The sequence below is a fragment of the Triticum urartu genome, chromosome 7A (genome assembly GCF_056163025.1).
Source record: "Triticum urartu cultivar PI428250 chromosome 7A, HENAU_Tu73, whole genome shotgun sequence".
NCBI classification, from domain to species: domain Eukaryota; kingdom Viridiplantae; phylum Streptophyta; class Magnoliopsida; order Poales; family Poaceae; genus Triticum; species Triticum urartu.
This window is the reverse complement of record NC_141879.1, coordinates 533,071,473-533,091,156: the sequence shown is the minus strand read 5'-3', so window position 1 is coordinate 533,091,156 and position 19,684 is coordinate 533,071,473.

Genomic DNA, 19,684 nt, shown 5'->3' with positions numbered 1-19,684 from the left:
GGGTTACAATCTCGAAAACATTTATCTCTTAAGTTACTAAGCTTCCTAGGAATGGAACCTCCGGGTGCATCCAGGTATTTTCTGCATTGGTGGTCCGAATAGATAGATGTTAGGGAGTGAATTGGATGTGCGCTGCGGTTCGGCCTATTCACACATGAATGTGATGCTCCTACGCTGATCCATAGAAAATCTTTAAACATTTTTAAAATTTATGAATATTTTAAAATTCATTAACATTTCTGAAATTCAGGGAACTTTTTTTGAAATGCAGGAATATTTTCTGAATTTGTGAATATATTTTTAATTAGCAAACTTTTTTGAACTTTGGAAACATTTTTTATATTCAATAAAATTTTGCAAATTTAAGATCATTTTCTAAATTTGTGAACATTTTAAAATTCATGGAAAGTTTTTAATTGACAAACATTTTTCGAGAAACATATTTTCCAGAAAGTTTTTAAAATTCATGGAAAGACGTGTGTGGGTTATTTCGCTGTCGAGGGAGGTGTGGTACTGGTTTTCTGCTCTGCGCGTTCCTAAGAGGGTGGCTTCAGCTTGCTGCTTGTACGTCGATCTGTCGAGTCGCTACTTTCGTCTTCCTCCTCGTCGGGCTCCTCGGTTGGCGGATTCGCAGTGGTAGACCAATGTCGTGCTAATGCTAGGGGAAGGACCCGGACATCCAAGCCGAGATTAGCACCTCTTGGAGAGTCGTTGTAGCTAGGCTCTATGGCAGTGAATCTAACCTCAAGGTTGTGAGGCGACTGGGTTGAGGGACTGGAGTCCTCTGGGGGATGAACATCAGTGCAAAGAGAGTGATTCTTAGAGGCAGAGGCATGAGTGGATTGGGTTGGGTTGTATGAGGGGCGTGCATTGTACATGGGCCTAGGACCATGCGCCCATGTGCCAGCAGGGTAGGAAAGTTAGAGAAAAGGAAGGTCGATTCCCATGCATATGGTCTGACAGTCAATTTAGTTTATGCTGGATGAAAACTGGGAATACACCCAAACACTGTGATAGAAACACCGAACCGAATACCACAAATCAATAAGCCAGGAATGTCAGTCAACTTAGTTCAGTTCGGTTCTTCGATTTTCAGTGTAAAAGTGCTCACCTTTAACCATAATAATCAGAAGAAATAAAGACTTAACTCACAACCAAGAAACGGCGCGGCAAAGCGCGTGTTGCCCTCTAGTGACTATCTGAAAGCTCAAGGTCAAAACTTTGGCTACCCGACATTTATCAAATATTTATGGAATACTACTACGAAAACTTGGAATTTGAACTTCCAAAGATGGGAATCCTATTTTATGGGCAGATTATCTTTTGAGCTACAAGATAAATTCATTGGTGCTCTCTACAAAGTGTGGAGGATCATGCATTTATGACCTTTGGGTGCAACCATTGAAGAATGGTAGCATATGATGTCTTCAACCAGTATGGATGATGGTCCAACAATAGATTATTTGTAAGAGTAATATTATTTGTTTGTTTTATTTTTATTTTTCTTTTGGACGACATACACACACTGTGTTGTGCTATCCCGCTAGTAGAAAAACCCCTTATAGAATTTTTCACATCAGCAGCTCCCGTCAGTACCGAAAGTTGCAGCTATTTTGACGAAGATCTAGTTGTGTGTGTTGCAGCAGTAAACGCTGCTAGCAACTTTCTACTTGCAGCATGGTACGAAACGTTGCCAATAGGTGGTGCCCAGAAGATTCCGTGGGTGAAAGAACTAGTAGCATACCATCACATCTGAACGTCGCAAGTGATCGTAGAGCTTGCAACATTCTTTCAAAAGGCAAGCGCCGCTATAGTTTAGTTCCTGACATGGCTGTCAGGCCCGAGCTTTAGTAGCGTTCGGTTGATATGGACGCTGCTAACTTTTCTAGTATTAGCAGCGTTCAGTTTGTGTGAACGCCTATAATATATACGGCCGATCCACTTCTAGCCACACTTTCTTCTACGCCCTATCCTCTCTCTCACTTCTTCTTCCTCTCTCACTTCTTCCCCCTCTCACTTCTTCCTCTCTCACTTCTCCCCCCCTCTCACTTCTCTTCCTCTAGCTATATTCTCTCTCTAACATAGAACTTAAATTTTTTTTGTGAGGGAACTTAGAACTTAATTAGTGTCTCTCTCCCACCCTCTCCATGCAATAAATTAAGTAGATCTCTCTCCCCTCCTCAATATTAATTAGGGCATGATTACCTAAATAAGTTCTTTTGAGGGATCTACCTCTTTTATTCGAGTGACAATGTACTATGTGGTGCAATGCATTTTTCAGGTATATATGCATGAGTGGCCAGTGTTTTGAAAAAATATTGACACTTCACCATTTTGTCGAATTTCTGGCAAACTCCATTTTGTAATTTTTTTAGAAAAGGTCATATCAGAATTTTCTATGATTCATATGCCATAATATACGTTGGTTCTAACTTTCTTCCTTACATAATTAGGTGATTTCCCCGCGCATTGCTGCGGGATTTTAAAGATTAATTTTGGATACATTCTATATGAATGAAATGATCTAACTCGAAAACTATTATTTTCAAAACTAATTATATGTGAACAAAGAGTATGCATGTACGTTGGACTATTGGTGATGGAACAATTAAATTGTGGTATGCATGTGTATAAAATAGTTCTAGTGGATGATGACATGGCATATTTGATGATGTGGAGGGCTGCATGTTGAGAGAATTAGACTTAGTGGGGATCAACTATTTATGTATTATAGATGCATGTTAGGTAGACGAGAGATCTAATGGATCGCAGTATTAAGGGGTTCTTATCATTTGTCTTGGAACACATGAAGCAAATGGGTCACAAATAATTACGGTGTCCATGTCGTAAATGTGACAACACGAATCTATAAACGGCCATTTCTAGCGAAGTGGAGACTCATCTGCTAACGCATGGTATCATAAAAAATTACACAAGGTGGACACGTCACGGAGAGGAGGATGTTGACGATGTAAAATATTATCAAGAGGCTGGAAATGAGCAAGGAATGATGGATCGTGATCATGTCGGAGATGATGAGGAGGCTGGACATGATGAAGAGGCCATAAATGGTGAAGAGGCCGAACATGATGAAGAGGCTGGACATGATGAAGAGGCCGAAAATGATGAGGAGGCCGAAGTGGAGGGCACACAGGAGACGATGTCCACAATGTTGCGGTACCCGAACTTTGTCAAGCTGCTTCACAGGAAGACGACTAACAAAGCAACTGCTTCTCGAGAGGAAGTAAGGTTGGTCAAATTATTGGAAGCCTCAAAAACTCCATTGTATCATGGTTGCAAAGAGAAGCACACGAAATTGAATGTCACGCTTAAACTTCTAAAAATGAAGGCAAAACACAAAATTTCATATGCAAGCGCCGATGACACATTGGAGTATCTGCATGAATTTCTTCCCGAGGGTAACACATTGCCTGGTAGTTTCTAGCGGTGTGGGTTGCGGGTGGTTGCTGCCACAGAGCCATCAGCCCGGGATTTAACACAGAGCCATCAGCGAAGGGCATAGGCTTGAGTATGTTCGTGCCAACCAAACATAGCACATGCTCAACTATATACTCCAACAAAGTGTTCTATCTTTTTATTTTTATTTTTACTTTAGTTTTATGTGTCTCTTCAAGAATGGATAGATTGAGGCAAATCACCTCACCCGATACGAAAAGACTACGTCACCTACAACTGAACTATGGGCCGACCCACTATAGCACTAGCGGAAGTATGCATCGCATTTGTATCCCTAGAAACAATTGTACTCCCTATGATCCGTATTAATTGTCACTGATTTAGCATAACTTTGTGCTAAACAGCGACAAATAATATGGATCAGAGAGAGTAGAACATTTGCATTATTTTCTTTTTGTTAGCCATTTTCTCACGAACAATGACAAAATGTTCACAAATATGAAAAAAAAGTTCATACATTTGAAAATGTTCGTGAATTATCATAAATACTAGGTAAATTTTTTAAAATGTTCACAGGTTCAAAAGATATTCATGAATTTGAAAAAAAAATGAATTTGAAAAGTATTCTCGTATTAAAAAATGGTTCAGGAATTTACAAGAATGCACGCAGATTAAAAAAGCCCGTGGATTCATAAATTGTTCATGAATCTTAACAAATATTTGCAAATTTAAAAATATGTTCACAGGTTCAAAAATTATTCATGAATTCAAAAATCATTTACAAATTCAAAATATGTTCACTAGTTTAAAAGCAGTGTTGATGGTTTCGAAAAAAGTGTTCTTATATATAAAAAATGTTCACAAATTTCAAAATATGATCTGGATACAAAAAATGATAATGAATTTGAAAATATTCCAAATTCAAAAACTATTCAGGATTAAAAAAAATGCTGAATTTGAAAGTCCTTCATGATTTAAAATTATGTTCGAGTATTCAAAAACTATTCATGAATATGAAAAAATTTCGCTAATCCCCAAAAATATTCACCAATTCGCAATATGTTTAAGAATATGAAAAATCTTCACGACTTTAAAATTATGCTCGTGAATTTAAAAAAATATGAATTTAAAAAAATTCTTGAATCTAAAAAGTTTCATGAAGTCAAAACATGTTCATGGATTTAAAAACATTCACAAAATTCAAATATGTTTGTGGATTCAAAAAATGTTGATGAATTTGAAATTTATTCTTGAATTCATAAAATGTCCACCAATTCTTGAATTTCTAACGGTTTCAAAAATTATTTGTTAATTTAAAAAATCATGATTTTTAAAATTATTAAAGAATTTAATAAATTGTTCGTAAAGTTAAAAAAATTGACATATTTGTACAATTTTCTTAAATTTACTAAACATTCATTTATTTCATGAAAGGAAAAAATAAAATAGAAAGGAGAAAGGGGTAATAATTGAAAATTAAATAAGAAACTGATCAGAAACTAGTAAACCAGTTAACCAACAAAGAAAAAAATCATCCTACTAAGATGGTTAGGTGGAGGCAAGCGCGGACAAAAGAATATCAGCCTACGAAACCAGTCCGGGCAGGAGCTAGCACATACACCGGCGATGAACTAGCGCGTGAAGGGGGAAACCTGTCGTATTGGGCCGACAAAATGGGGAAACAATTGTGGGCTACGCCAATGTATTTCTCATACCAGGCAACGTATAGCATTGTATCACCTGTTTCGAGACCAAAGAAGGTCTCGCTTCAAGGGCACCATCCCGTATCTACTATTGGGCCAGCCCAAGTATCTCTTGCAAGTTAGTTTGTTTTCCATTTTTGTTGTCTTCTTCGTTCATAATTTTGAAAGAGAATTTATAAATACATGTATTCCAAAAACTTAAAAAGAAACTAAAACAATTCTATAAACCATGGATTTGATGCAATGTAAAAAAATGTTAGCGTTGTTTAAAGTAATGTTGGTAACATTCATAAAAAAATTCGTGACACTTTAAGAAATATTGACATGTTTTTAAAAAATATAAGTGAAAATTTTAAAATATTTTTATAAATAAAAAAATTGTCCATGTAATTCACAAAAAAGGCTTTGTACATTGAGTATGTAGTCAATATTGGAATCTCTTAAAAAGACCTATATTTAGGAACGGAAAGAGTACATTTTTATAAATATTCACGTGTTTCAAAAATAATTGTTGTATACAATATAACAAATGTTCGCATGGTTTAAACAAAATGGAGTCCTCGCGGCTGCAAATGGAGTTGCTTTGGCACCTGCCGTCCATAGTGAATCCAAGAAATATCAACTGATTAGATCTATTGGGTGGGGCACTGATAAACGGTGGGTACTCATCTTATGGAACAAATCAATGGCTTGTAATTGCTTCTGAGTCTTGGCGGATAGGTAAACCCAATTCAAAAAATGTTTTACATGAATTCAAGAAAAAAATCAGAAAATGTTAAACATGCATAAAAACGTTTTAAGATGTATACTAAAATTGTAAATGTGTATGAAAAACAAGAATACATCAAACATATATATGAAAAAAAATTAATCGTATTTGAAAAATGTTAGACGTGTGTGAAAATGTTTTAGATGTATACAAAAAAATATACATTGTGTATGAAAAAGCTAGACATCAAAACATATATTTCAAAAAAAAAATTAGTCATGTATTATTATTTTTTATGTGTAAAAAAATGTTCTTGTTGTATACGAATATGTACAATATGTAGAAAAAAGTAGACATGTTTTCAAGAAAAGAAAAAACAAAGTAAACCACAGAAATTCAGTGAAAACCCCAAGAAAGAAAGAAAGAAAGAAACTTAAAAATCCAAAAAAATAAAAGAAAAAACAAAGAGAAACCAAAAACATGATGCAAATGGTCAAACCCGATAAGATAAACAACAGAGAGAGAGAGAGAGAAACTCAAGCAAGAGGCGCTGAAGTTCTGGGCTGGCCCGCTCCCTCGCATCCAGAAGCAAGACTGAGTTACGTCTCGATACGGGCGATATATAGCGCTGTCGACATCAGTTGGGCGAACTGCATGGTAGTATACCTTGTTGGCCATAACTTGCGAAATCACTAATTGAGGAGTACCCATTGCAAAGATCACTCCCACTTTCCCAGGTTGTGACAAGTGGCGCGCTGCATATGCGCCACTAGTCGCAACCTGAGAGTTTATCATTTTTTTCGTAGATGTGTTTATTCAAAACGTTCTATCTCTTAAACCGTGCGTCCAAATCTAGAATCGTTTTCACCGTTGGATTCCTCGCGCCGAGATTTTCAAAACTAGATCATATGTTGATAGGTTTTGTGATACGTCTCCAACGTATCTATAATTTTTATTGTTTTATGCTATTATATTATCTGTTTTGGATGTTTATATGCATTAATATGCCATTTTATATTATTTTTGAAGAAAATATGCCCTAGGGGCAATAATAAAGTTGTTATTTATATTTACTTATATCATGATAAATGTTTATTATTCATGCTAGAATTGTATTAACCAGAAACTTAGTACATATGTGAATACATAGACAAAACAGAGTATCCGTAGTATGCCTCTACTTGACTAGCTCATTAATCAAAGATGGTTAAGTTTCCTAACCATAGACATGTGTTGTCATTTAATGAACGGGGTCACATCATTAGAGAATGATGTGATGGAAAAGACCCATCCATTAGCTTAGCATAATGATCATTCAGTTTTATTGCTATTGCTTTCTTCATGACTTATAAATGTTCCTCTGACTATGAGATTATGCAACTCCCGAATACCGGAGGAACACCTTGTGTGCTATCAAACGTCACAATATAACTGGGTGATTATAAAGATGCTCTACAGGTGTCTCCGAAGGTGTTTGTTGGGTTGGCATAGATCGTGATTAGGATTTGTCACTCCGAGTATCAGAGAGGTATTTTGGGCCCTCTCGGTAATGCACATCATGATGACCCTTGCAAGCAATGTGACTAATGAGTTAGTTGCGGGATGATGCATTACGGAACGAGTAAAGATACTTGCCGGTAACGAGATTGAACTAGGTATGAGGATACCGACGATCGAATCTTGGGCAAGTAACATACCGATGACAAAGGGAATTACGTATGTTGTCATTGCGGTTTGACCGATAAAGATCCTCGTAGAATATGTAGGAACCAATATGAGCATCCAGGTTCCGCTATTGGTTATTGACCGGAGATGTGTCTCAGTCATGTCTACATAGTTCTTGAACCCGTAGGGTCCACACGATTAACGTTCGATGCCGATTTGTATTATGAGTTATGTGTTTTGGTGACCGAAGTTTGTATGGAGTCCCAGATGAGATCACGGACATGACGATGAGTCTCGAAATGGTCGAGAGGAAAAGATTGATATATTGGACGAATGTATTCGGACACCGGAATGTTTCCGGATCATTTCGGGTATTTTTGGGAGTACCGGGAGGTTACCGGAACCCCCCGGGGAAGTGATGGGCCAACATGGGCCATAGGGGAGAGAGAGGGAAGCCCACAAGGGAAGGCGCGCGCCCCGCATGGGCTGTCCGAATTGGACAAGGGGAAGGGGGTGCGGCCCCCCGTTCCTTCCCACTCTCCTCTCCTTCCCCTTTCCCCCTTCGAAAGAAAGGAAGGGGGGCCGACTTGGACTAGGAGTCCTAGTCGGTCCCCCCCCATGGAGCACCCCCTAGGCCGGCCGCATCCTCCCCTCCTTTATATACGGGGGCAGGGGCACCCCAAAACACAACAATTGTTCTCTTAGCCGTGTGCGGTGCCCCCCTCCACAGTTTACTCTTGCGGTCATAGCGTCGTAGTGCTTAGGCAAAGCCCTGCGTGGATCACATCACCATCACCGTCACCACGCCGTCGTGCTGACGAAACTCTCCCTCGACCCTCTGCTGGATCAAGTGTTAGAGGGACGTCATCGAGCTGTACATGTGCTGAACTCGGAGGTGTCGTACATTCGATACTAGATCGGTTGGATCGTGAAGACGTTCGACTACATCAACCGCATTAACCTAACGCTTCCGCTTTTGGTCTACGAGGGTATATGGACACACTCTCCCCCTCTCGTTGCTATGCATCTCCTAGATAGATCTTGCGTGATCATAGGAATTTTTTTTGAAATTGCATGCTACGTTCCCCAACAGTGGCATCCGAGCCAGGTCTATGCGTAGATGATATGCACGAGTAGAACACAAAGAGTTGTAGGCGATCATAGTCATACTGCTTACCACCAACGTCTTACTTTGATTCGGCGGCATTGTTGGATGAAGCGGCCCGGACCAACCTTACATGACCACGTTCATGAGACCGGTTCCACCGAAAGACATGCAACTTGTTTTGCATATAGGTGACTAGCGGGTGTCTGTTTCTCCAACTTTAATTGAATCGAGTTTGACTACGGCCAGTCCTTGTTGAAGGTTAAAACAGCACACTTGACGAAATATCGTTGTGGTTTTGATGCGTAGGTAAGAACGGTTCTTGCTAGAAGCCCATAGCAGCCATGTAAAACTTGCAACAACAAAGTAGAGGATGTCTAACTTATTTTTGCAGGGCTTGTTGTGATGTGATATGGTCAAGACATGATGTGATATAAGTTATTGTACGAGATGATCATGTGTTGTAGAAGTTATCGGCAACTGGCAGGAGCCTTATGGTTGTCGCTTTATTGTATGAAATGCAATCGCCATGTAATTGCTTTACTTTATCACTATGCGTTAGCGATAGTCGTAGAAGCAATAGTTGGCGAGACGACACGACGCTACAATGGAGATCAAGGTGTCAAGCTGGTGACGATGGAGATCATGACGTTGCTTTGGAGATGGAGATCAAAGGCACAAGATGATGATGGACATATCATTTCACATATTTTGATTGCATGTGATGTTTATCTTTTATGCATCTTATTTTGCTTAGTACGGCGGTAGCATTATAAGATGATCCCTCACTAAAATTCAAGGTATAGGTGTTCTCCCTGACTATGCACCGTTGCTACAGTTCGTCGTGCTGAGACACCACATGATGATCGGGTGTGATAAGCTCTACGTTCACATACAATGGGTGTAAGACAGTTTTGCACATGCAGAATACTCAGGTTAAACTTGACGAGCCTAGCATGTACAGAGATGGCCTCGGAACACTGAGGCCGAAAGGTGGAACGTGAATCAAATAGTATATATGATCAACATAGAGATGTTCACCATTGAAAACTACTCCATTTCATGTGATGATCGGACATGATTTAGTTGATATGGATCACGTGATCATTTAGATGACTAGAGGGATGTCTATCTAAGTGGGAGTTCTTTAGTAATATGATTAATTGAACTTAAATTTATCTTAGTCCCGATAGTTTTTGCATATCTATGTTGTTGTAGATCAATAGCCCGTGCTACCGTTCCCTTGAATTTTAATGTGTTCCTAGAGAAAGCTAAGTTGAAAGATGATGGTAGCAACTACACGGACTGGGTCCGTAACTTGAGGATTATCCTCATTGCTGCATAGAAGAATTACGTCCTTAAAGCACCGCTGGGTGCAAGGCCTGCTGCAGGAGCAACACCGGACGTTATGAACGTCTGGCAAGCTAAATCTGATGACTACTCGATAGTTTAGTGTGATCAAATGTAAGTATAGTGGGGTTTTACGCCCAAACTGCGAGTGCCGTGTACTCCTCAGGGACTAGGCAACGGCAACTATGCTCGACTAAAGCTAGATAACACAATTAGGGTGGTGATCGCAAGAAAATATAAACCTAAAATAATCAAGGATGATGACAAAATAAAATGACAAACAACATGGAGAGATTAAGATTGAAACTCACTGTATTTTTGGTATTATTTTTTTACTAGAGACACTAAAAAATTAACGTAAAGGGAAGCAACGGGACATGAACATATATATTACTATCATACAAGTAACTAAGGGGAAGAAAGAGTACTGTGATAGAGACAGAAATATATCACAACACAAACATATATATTTTCACATGAAAGTAATTAACATAGGGACTACAAAACACACATCACACACATGCAAACAGGGGGAGGTTACAAGACATAATTCTAGTACTCTGAGATGAACAACATAAGTACTATTAATCAAGCACAAGTCTGAAACTGAACAAGTTTCAAGCACTACTCAAATCTGAACATTACAGAGCATTACACAACTTAGCTTACAGAAAATTCAGAAAATGGGAGGGTGTGTGTGTGAGAGAGAGAGGTTGAAAGAGAATAGCAGTTGTAGGGGATTTAGACTTCAGAGAAGAAGGAAGCAACAAATAGATTCAGGAAGAGAAGAAGAACAGCAGCAAAGGGGCGAAGGGAGTAGAAGAATAGGAGCAGCATAGGTTGGAGTTCAGAGAAGTAAGAGAGGCAGCAGGGAGCGTTGAGGAGGAGCAGCAATAGTAGTGCAATGAGAGGAGAGGAGCGGCAGCAAAAGGCAGGGGAGCAGCAGCAGTTTTGGGGAAGAAGCAGCAGTTGTAGGCATTGAGGGAGAAGAGGGAGCAGCTGAAGGAAATATGCCCTAGAGGCAATAATAAAGTTATTATTTATTTCCTTATATCATGATAAATGTTTATTATTCATGCTAGAATTGTATTAACCGGAAACATAATACATGTGTGAATACATAGACAAACAAAGTGTCACTAGCATGCCTCTACTTGACTAGCTCGTTAATCAAAGATGGTTATGTTTCCTAACCATGAACAAGGAGTTGTTATTTGATTAACGGGATCACATCATTAAGTGAATGATCTGATTGACATGACCCATTCCATTAGCTTAGCACCCGATCGTTTAGTATGTTGCTATTGCTTTCTTCATGACTTATACATGTTCCTATGACTATGAGATTATGCAACTCCCGTTTACCAGAGGAACACTTCGTGTGCTACCAAACGTCACAACGTAACTGGTGATTATAAAGGAGCTCTACTGGTGTCTCCAAAGGTACATGTTGGGTTGGCGTATTTCGAGATTAGGATTTGTCACTCCGATTGTCGGAGAGGTATCTCTGGGCCCTCTCGGTAATGCACATCACTTAAGCCTTGCAAGCATTGCAACTAATGAGTTAGTTGCGGGATGATGTATTACAAAACGAGTAAAGAGACTTGCCGGTAACGAGATTGAACTAGGTATTGGAATACCGACGATCAAATCTCGGGCAAGTAACATACCGATGACAAAGGGAACAACGTATGTTGTTATGCGGTCTGACCGATAAAGATCTTCGAAGAATATGTAGGAGCCAATATGAGCATCCAGGTTCCGCTATTGGTTATTGACCGGAGACATGTCTCGGTCATGTCTACATTGTTCTCGAACCCGTAGGGTCCGCACGCTTAAGGTTACGATGACAGTTATATTATGAGTTTATGCATTTTGATGTACCGAAGTTTGTTCGGAGTCCCGGATGTGATCACGGACATGACGAGGAGTCTCGAAATGGTCGAGACATAAAGATTGATATATTGGAAGCCTATGTTTGGGTATCGGAAGTGTTCCGGGTGAAATCGGGATTTTACCAGAGTACCGGGAGGTTACCGGAACCTCCCGGGAGCTATATGGGCCTTAGTGGGCCTTAGTGGAAAAGAGAAGGGGCATCCCTAGATGGGCCACGCGCCCCTCCCCTCCCTTGGTCCGAATAGGACAAGGAGAGGGGGCCGGCCTCCCTCTCTCTTTTCCCCCTCCACGAATCCTATTCCAACTAGGATTGGGGGGGGATCCTACTCCCAGAGGGAGTAGGACTCTCCTGGCGCGCCTCTCCTAGGCCGGCCGCACCCCCCCCCTCTTTAGTCCTTTATATACGGAGGCAGGGGCTCCCCAGAAACACACAAGTTGATCCACGTGATTTATTCTTAGCCGTGTGCGGCGCCCCCAGCCACCATAGTCCTCGATAATATTGTAGCGGTGCTTAGGCGAAGCCCTGCGGCAGTAGTACATCAAGATCATCACCACGCCGTCGTGCTGACGGAACTCTTCCCCGACACTTTGCTAGATCGGAGTCCGGGGATCGTCATCTAGCCGAACGTGTGCTAAAACTCGGAGGTGCCGTAGTTTCGATGCTTGATCAGTCGGGCCGTGAAGACGTACGACTACATCAACCAAACGCTTCCGTTATCGATCTACAAGGGTACGTAGATCACACTCTCCCCTCTCGTTGCTATGCATCACCATGATCTTGCGTGTGCGTAGGAAATTTTTTGAAATTACTACGTTCCCCAACAGTGGCATCCGAGCCTAGGTTTTATATGTTGATGTTATATGCACGAGTAGAACACAAGTGAGTTGTGGGCGATATAAGTCATACTGCTTACCAGCATGTCATACTTTGGTTCGGCGGTATTGTTGGACGAAGCGGCCCGGACCGACATTACGCGTACGCTTACGCAAGACCGGTTCTCCCGACGTGCTTTGCACATAGGTGGCTTGCGGGTGACAGTTTCTCCAACTTTAGTTGAATCGAGTGTGGCTACGCCTGGTCCTTCGAAGATTAAAACAGCACCAACTTGACAAACTATCGTTGTGGTTTTGATGCGTAGGTAAGATTGGTTCTTGCTTAAGCCCGTAGCAGCCACGTAAAACTTGCAACAACAAAGTAGAGGACGTCTAACTTGTTTTTGCAGGGCATGTTGTGATGTGATATGGTCAAGACATGATGCTAAATTTTATTGTATGAGATGATCATGTTTTGTAACCGAGTTATCGGCAACTGGCAGGAGCCATATGGTTGTCGCTTTATTGTATGCAATGCAATCGCGCTGTAATGATTTACTTTATCACTAAACGGTAGCGATAGTCGTGGAAGCACAAGCTTGGCGAGACGACAACAATGCTACGATGGAGATCAAGGTGTCGCACCGGTGACGATGGTGATCACGACGGTGCTTCGGAGATGGAGATCACAAGCACAAGATGATGGCCATATCATATCACTTATATTGATTGCATATGATGTTTATCTTTTATGCATCTTATCTTGCTTTGATTGACGGTAGCATTATAAGATGATCTCTCACTAATTATCAAGAAGTGCTCTCCCTGAGTATGCACCGTTGCGAAAGTTCTTCGTGCTGAGACACCACGTGATGATCGGGTGTGATAGGCTCTACGTTCAAATACAACGGGTGCAAAACAGTTGCACACGCGGAATACTTAGGTTATACTTGACGAGCCAAGCATATACAGATATGGCCTCGGAACACGGAGACCGAAAGGTCGAGCGTGAATCATATAGTAGATATGATCAACATAATGATGTTCACCAATGAAACTACTCCATCTCACGTGATGATCGAACATGGTTTAGTTGATTTGGATCACGTAATCACTTAGAGGATTAGAGGGATGTCTATCTAAGTGGGAGTTCTTAAGTAAATTAACTGAACTTAAATTTATCATGAAACTTAGTACCTGATAAGTATCTTGCTTGTTTATGCTTTTTTGTAGATAGATGGCTTGTGCTGTTGTTCCGTTGAATTTTAATGCGTTCCTTGAGAAAGCAAAGTTGAAAGATGATGGTAGCAATTACACGGACTGGGTCCGTAACTTGAGGATTATCCTCATTGCTGCACAGAAGAATTACGTCCTGGAAGCACCGCTGGGTGCCAGGCCTGCTGCTGGAGCAACGCCGGATGTTATGAACGTCTGGCAGAGCAAAGCTGATGACTACTCAATAGTTCAGTGTGCCATGCTTTACGGCTTAGAATCGGGACTTCAACGGTGTTTTGAACGTCATGGAGCATATGAGATGTTCCAGGAGTTGAAGTTAATATTTCAAGCAAATGCCCAGATTGAGAGATATGAAGTCTCCAATAAGTTTTATAGCTGCAAGATGGAGGAGAACAGTTCTGTCAGTGAGCATATACTCAAAATGTCTGGGTATAATAATCACTTGATTCAATTGGGAGTTAATCTTCCAGATGATTGTGTCATTGACAGAATTCTCCAATCACTGTCACCAAGCTACAAGAGCTTCGTGATGAACTATAATATGCAAGGGATGAATAAGACTATTCCCGAGCTCTTCGCAATGCTGAAAGCTGCGGAGGTAGAAATCAAGAAGGAGCATCAAGTGTTGATGGTCAACAAGACCACTAGTTTCAAGAAAAAGGGCAAAGGGAAGAAGAAGGGGAACTTCAAAAAGAACGGCAAGCAAGTTGCTACTCAAGAGAAGAAACCCAAACCTGGACCTAAGCCTAAAACTGAGTGCTTCTATTGCAAGCAGACTGGTCACTGGAAGCGGAACTGCCCCAAGTATTTGGCGGATAAGAAGGATGGCAAGGTGAACAAAGGTATATGTGATATACATGTTATTGATGTGTACCTTACTAATGCTCGCAGTAGCACCTGGGTATTTGATACTGGTTCTGTTGCTAATATTTGCAACTCGAAACAGGGACTACGGATTAAGCGAAAATTGGCTAGGGACGAGGTGACGATGCGCGTGGGAAACGGTTCCAAAGTCGATGTGATCGCAGTCGGCACGCTACCTCTACATCTACCTTCGGGATTAATATTAGACCTAAATAATTGTTATTTGGTGCCAGCGTTAAGCATGAACATTATATCTGGATCTTGTTTGATGCGAGACGGTTATTCATTTAAATCAGAGAATAATGGTTGTTCTATTTATATGAGTAATATCTTTTATGGTCATGCACCCTTGAAGAGTGGTCTATTCTTGTTGAATCTCGATAGTAGTAACACACATATTCATAATGTTGAAGCCAAAAGATGCAGAGTTGATAATGATAGTGCAACATATTTGTGGCACTGCCGTTTAGGCCATATCGGTGTAAAGCGCATGAAGAAACTCCATACTGATGGACTTTTGGAACCACTTGATTATGAATCACTTGGTACTTGTGAACCGTGCCTCATGGGCAAGATGACCAAAACACCTCTCCGGTACTATGGAGAGAGCAACAGATTTGTTGGAAATCATACATACAGATGTATGTGGTCCAATGAATATTGAGGCTCGTGGCGGATATCGTTATTTTCTCACCTTCACAGATGACTTAAGCAGATATGGGTATATCTACTTAATGAAACATAAGTCTGAAACGTTTGAAAAGTTCAAAGAATTTCAGAGTGAAGTTGAAAATCATCGTAACAAGAAAATAAAGTTTCTACGATCTGATCGTGGAGGAGAATATTTGAGTTACGAGTTTGGTGTACATTTGAAAAATTGTGGAATAGTTTTGCAACTCACGCCACCCGGAACACCACAGCGTAATGGTGTGTCCGAACGTCGTAATCATACTTTACTAGATATGGTGCGATCTATGATGTCTCTTACTGATTTACCGCTATCGTTTTGGGGATACGCTCTAGAGACGGCCGCATTCACGTTAAATAGGGCACCATCAAAATCCGTTGAGACGACGCCTTATGAACTGTGGTTTGGCAAGAAACCAAAGTTGTCGTTTCTGAAAGTTTGGGGCTGCGATGCTTATGTGAAAAAGCTTCAACCTGATAAGCTCGAACCCAAATCGGAGAAATGTGTCTTCATAGGATATCCAAAGGAGACTATTGGATACACCTTCTATCACAGATCCGAAGGCAAGACTTTTGTTGCTAAATTCGGAAACTTTCTAGAGAAGGAGTTTCTCTCAAAAGAAGTGAGTGGGAGGAAAGTAGAACTTGACGAGGTAACTGTACCTGCTCCCTTATTGGAAAGTAGTACATCACAGAAAACTGTTTCTGTGACACCTACACCAGTTAGTGAGGAAGCTAATGATGATGATCATGAAACTTCAGAACAAGATACTACTGAACCTCGTAGATCAACCAGAGTAAGATCCGCGCCAGAGTAGTATGGTAATCCCGTTCTGGAAGTCATGCTACTAGATCATGATGAACCTACGAACTATGAAGAAGCGATGGTGAGCCCAGATTCCGCAAAGTGGCTTGAAGCCATGAAATCTGAGATGGGATCCATGTATGAGAACAAAGTATGGACTTTGGTTGACTTGCCCGATGATCGGCAAGCAATTGAGAATAAATGGATTTTCAAGAAGAAGACTAACGCTGACGGTAATATTACTGTCTACCAAGCTCGACTTGTCGCAAAAGGGTTTCGGCAAGTTTAAGGGATTGACTACGATGAGACCTTCTCACCCGTAGCGATGCTTAAGTCTGTCCGAATCATGTTAGCAATTGCCGCATTTTATGATTATGAAATTTGGCAGATGGATGTCAAAACTGCATTCCTGAATGGATTTCTGGAAGAAGAGTTGTATATGATGCAACCAGAAGGTTTTGTCGATCCAAAGGGAGCTAACAGAGTGTGCAAGCTCCAGCGATCCATTTATGGACTGGTGCAAGCCTCTCGGAGTTGGAATAAACGCTTTGATAGTGTGATCAAAGCATTTGGTTTTATACAGACTTTTGGAGAAAGCCTGTATTTACAAGAAAGTGAGTGGGAGCTCTATAGAATTTCTGATATTATATGTAGATGACATATTACTAATTGGAAATAATATAGAATTTCTGGATAGCATAAAGGGATACTTGAATAAGAGTTTTTCAATGAAAGACCTCGGTGAAGCTGCTTACAAATTAGGCATTAAGATCTATAGAGATAGATCAAGACGCTTAATTGGACTTTCACAAAGCACATACCTTGACAAAGTTTTGAAGAAGTTCAAAATGGATCAAGCAAAGAAAGGGTTCTTACCTGTGTTACAAGGTGTGAAGTTGAGTAAGACTCAATGCCCGACCATTGCAGAAGATAGAGAGAAAATGAAAGACGTTCCCTATGCTTCAGCCATAGGATCTATCATGTATGCAATGCTGTGTACCAGACCTGATGTGTGCCTTGCTATAAGTCTAGCAGGGAGGTACCAAAGTAATCCAGGAGTGGATCACTGGACAGCGGCCAAGAACATCCTGAAATACCTGAAAAGGACTAAGGATATGTTTCTCATATATGGAGGTGACAAAGAGCTCATCGTAAAAGGTTACGCTGATGCAAGCTTTGAAACTGATCCGGACGATTCTAAATCGCAAACCGGATACGTGTTTACATTAAACAGTGGAGCTATCAGTTGGTGCAGTTCTAAACAAAGCGTTGTAGCGGGATCTACATGTGAAGCGGAGTACATAGCTGCTTCGGAAGCAGCAAATGAAGGAGTCTGGATGAAGGAGTTCATAGCCGATCTAGGTGTCATACCTAGTGCATCGGGTCCAATGAAAATCTTTTGTGACAATACTGGTGCAATTGCCTTGGCAAAGGAATCCAGATTTCACAAAAGAACCAAGCACATCAAGAGACGCTTCAATTCCATCCGGGATCTAGTCCAGGTGGGAGACATAGAGATTTGCAAGATACATACGGATCTGAATGTTGCAGACCCGTTGACTAAGCCTCTTCCACGAGCAAAACATGATCAGCACCAAGGCTCCATGGGTGTTAGAATCATTACTGTGTAATCTAGATTATTGACTCTAGTGCAAGTGGGAGACTGAAGGAAATATGCCCTAGAGGCAATAATAATGTTATTATTTATTTCCTTATATCATGATAAATGTTTATTATTCATGATAGAATTGTATTAACCGGAAACATAATACATGTGTGAATACATAGGCAAACAAAGTGTCACTAGCATGCCTCTACTTTACTAGCTCGTTAATCAAAGATGGTTATGTTTCCTAACCATGAACAAGGAGTTGTTATTTGATTAACGGGATCACATCATTAAGTGAATGATCTGATTAACATGACCCATTCCATTAGCTTAGCACCCGATCGTTTAGTATGTTGCTATTGCTTTCTTCATGACTTATACATGTTCCTATGACTATGAGATTATGCAACTCCCGTTTACCAGAGGAACACTTTGTGTGCTACCAAACGTCACAACGTAACTGGGTGATTATAAAGGAGCTCTACAGGTGTCTCCAAAGGTACATGTTGGGTTGGCGTATTTCGAGATTAGGATTTGTCACTCCGATTGTCGGAGAGGTATCTCTGGGCCCTCTCGGTAATGCACATCACTTAAGCCTTGCAAGCATTGCAACTAATGAGTTAGTTGCGGGATGATGTATTACAGAACGAGTAAAGAGACTTGCCGGTAACGAGATTGAACTAGGTATTGGAATACCGACGATCGAATCTCGGGCAAGTAACATACCGATGACAAAGGGAACAACGTATGTTGTTATGCGGTCTGACCGGTAAAGATCTTCGTAGAATATGTAGGAGCCAATATGAGCATCCAGGTTCCGCTATTGGTTATTGACCGGAGACATGTCTCGGTCATGTCTACATTGTTCTCGAACCCGTAGGGTCCGCACGCTTAAGGTTACGATGATAGTTATATTATGAGTTTATGCATTTTGATGTACCGAAGTTTGTTCGGAGTCCCGGATGTGATCACGGACATGACGAGGAGTCTCGAAATGGTCGAGACATAAAGATTGATATATTGGAAGCCTATGTTTGGGTATCGGAAGTGTTCCGGGTGAAATCGGGATTTTACCGGAGTACCGGGAGGTTACCGAAACACCCCGGGAGCTATATGGGCCTTAGTGGGCCTTAGTGGAAAAGAGAAGGGGCATCCCTAGATGGGCCACGCGCCCCTCCCCTCCCTTGGTCCAAATAGGACAAGGAGAGGGGGCCGGCCTCCCTCTCTCTTTTCCCCCTCCACGAATCCTATTCCAACTAGGATTGGGGGGGAATCCTACTCCCAGAGGGAGTAGGACTCTCCTGGCGCGCCTCTCCTAGGCCGGCCGCACCCCCCCTTTAGTCCTTTATATACGGAGGCAGGGGCTCCCCAGAAACACACAAGTTGATCCACGTGATTTATTCTTAGCCGTGTGCGGCGCCCCCAGCCACCATAGTCCTCGATAATATTGTAGCGGTGCTTAGGCGAAGCCCTGCGGCAGTAGTACATCAAGATCGTCACCACGCCGTCGTGCTGACGGAACTCTTCCCCGACACTTTGCTGGATCGGAGTCCGGGGATCGTCATCGAGCCGAACGTGTGCTAAAACTCGGAGGTGTCGTAGTTTCGGTGCTTGATCGGTCGGGCCATGAAGACGTACGACTACATCAACCAAACGCTTCCGTTATCGATCTACAAGGGTACGTAGATCACACTCTCCCCTCTCGTTGCTATGCATCACCATGATCTTGCGTGTGCGTAGGAAAATTTTTGAAATTACTACGTTCCCCAACAGCAGCATCGGTAGGGTTCAGAGAAAGGAAGAGAAGCGGCGAGGCAAGGAAAGA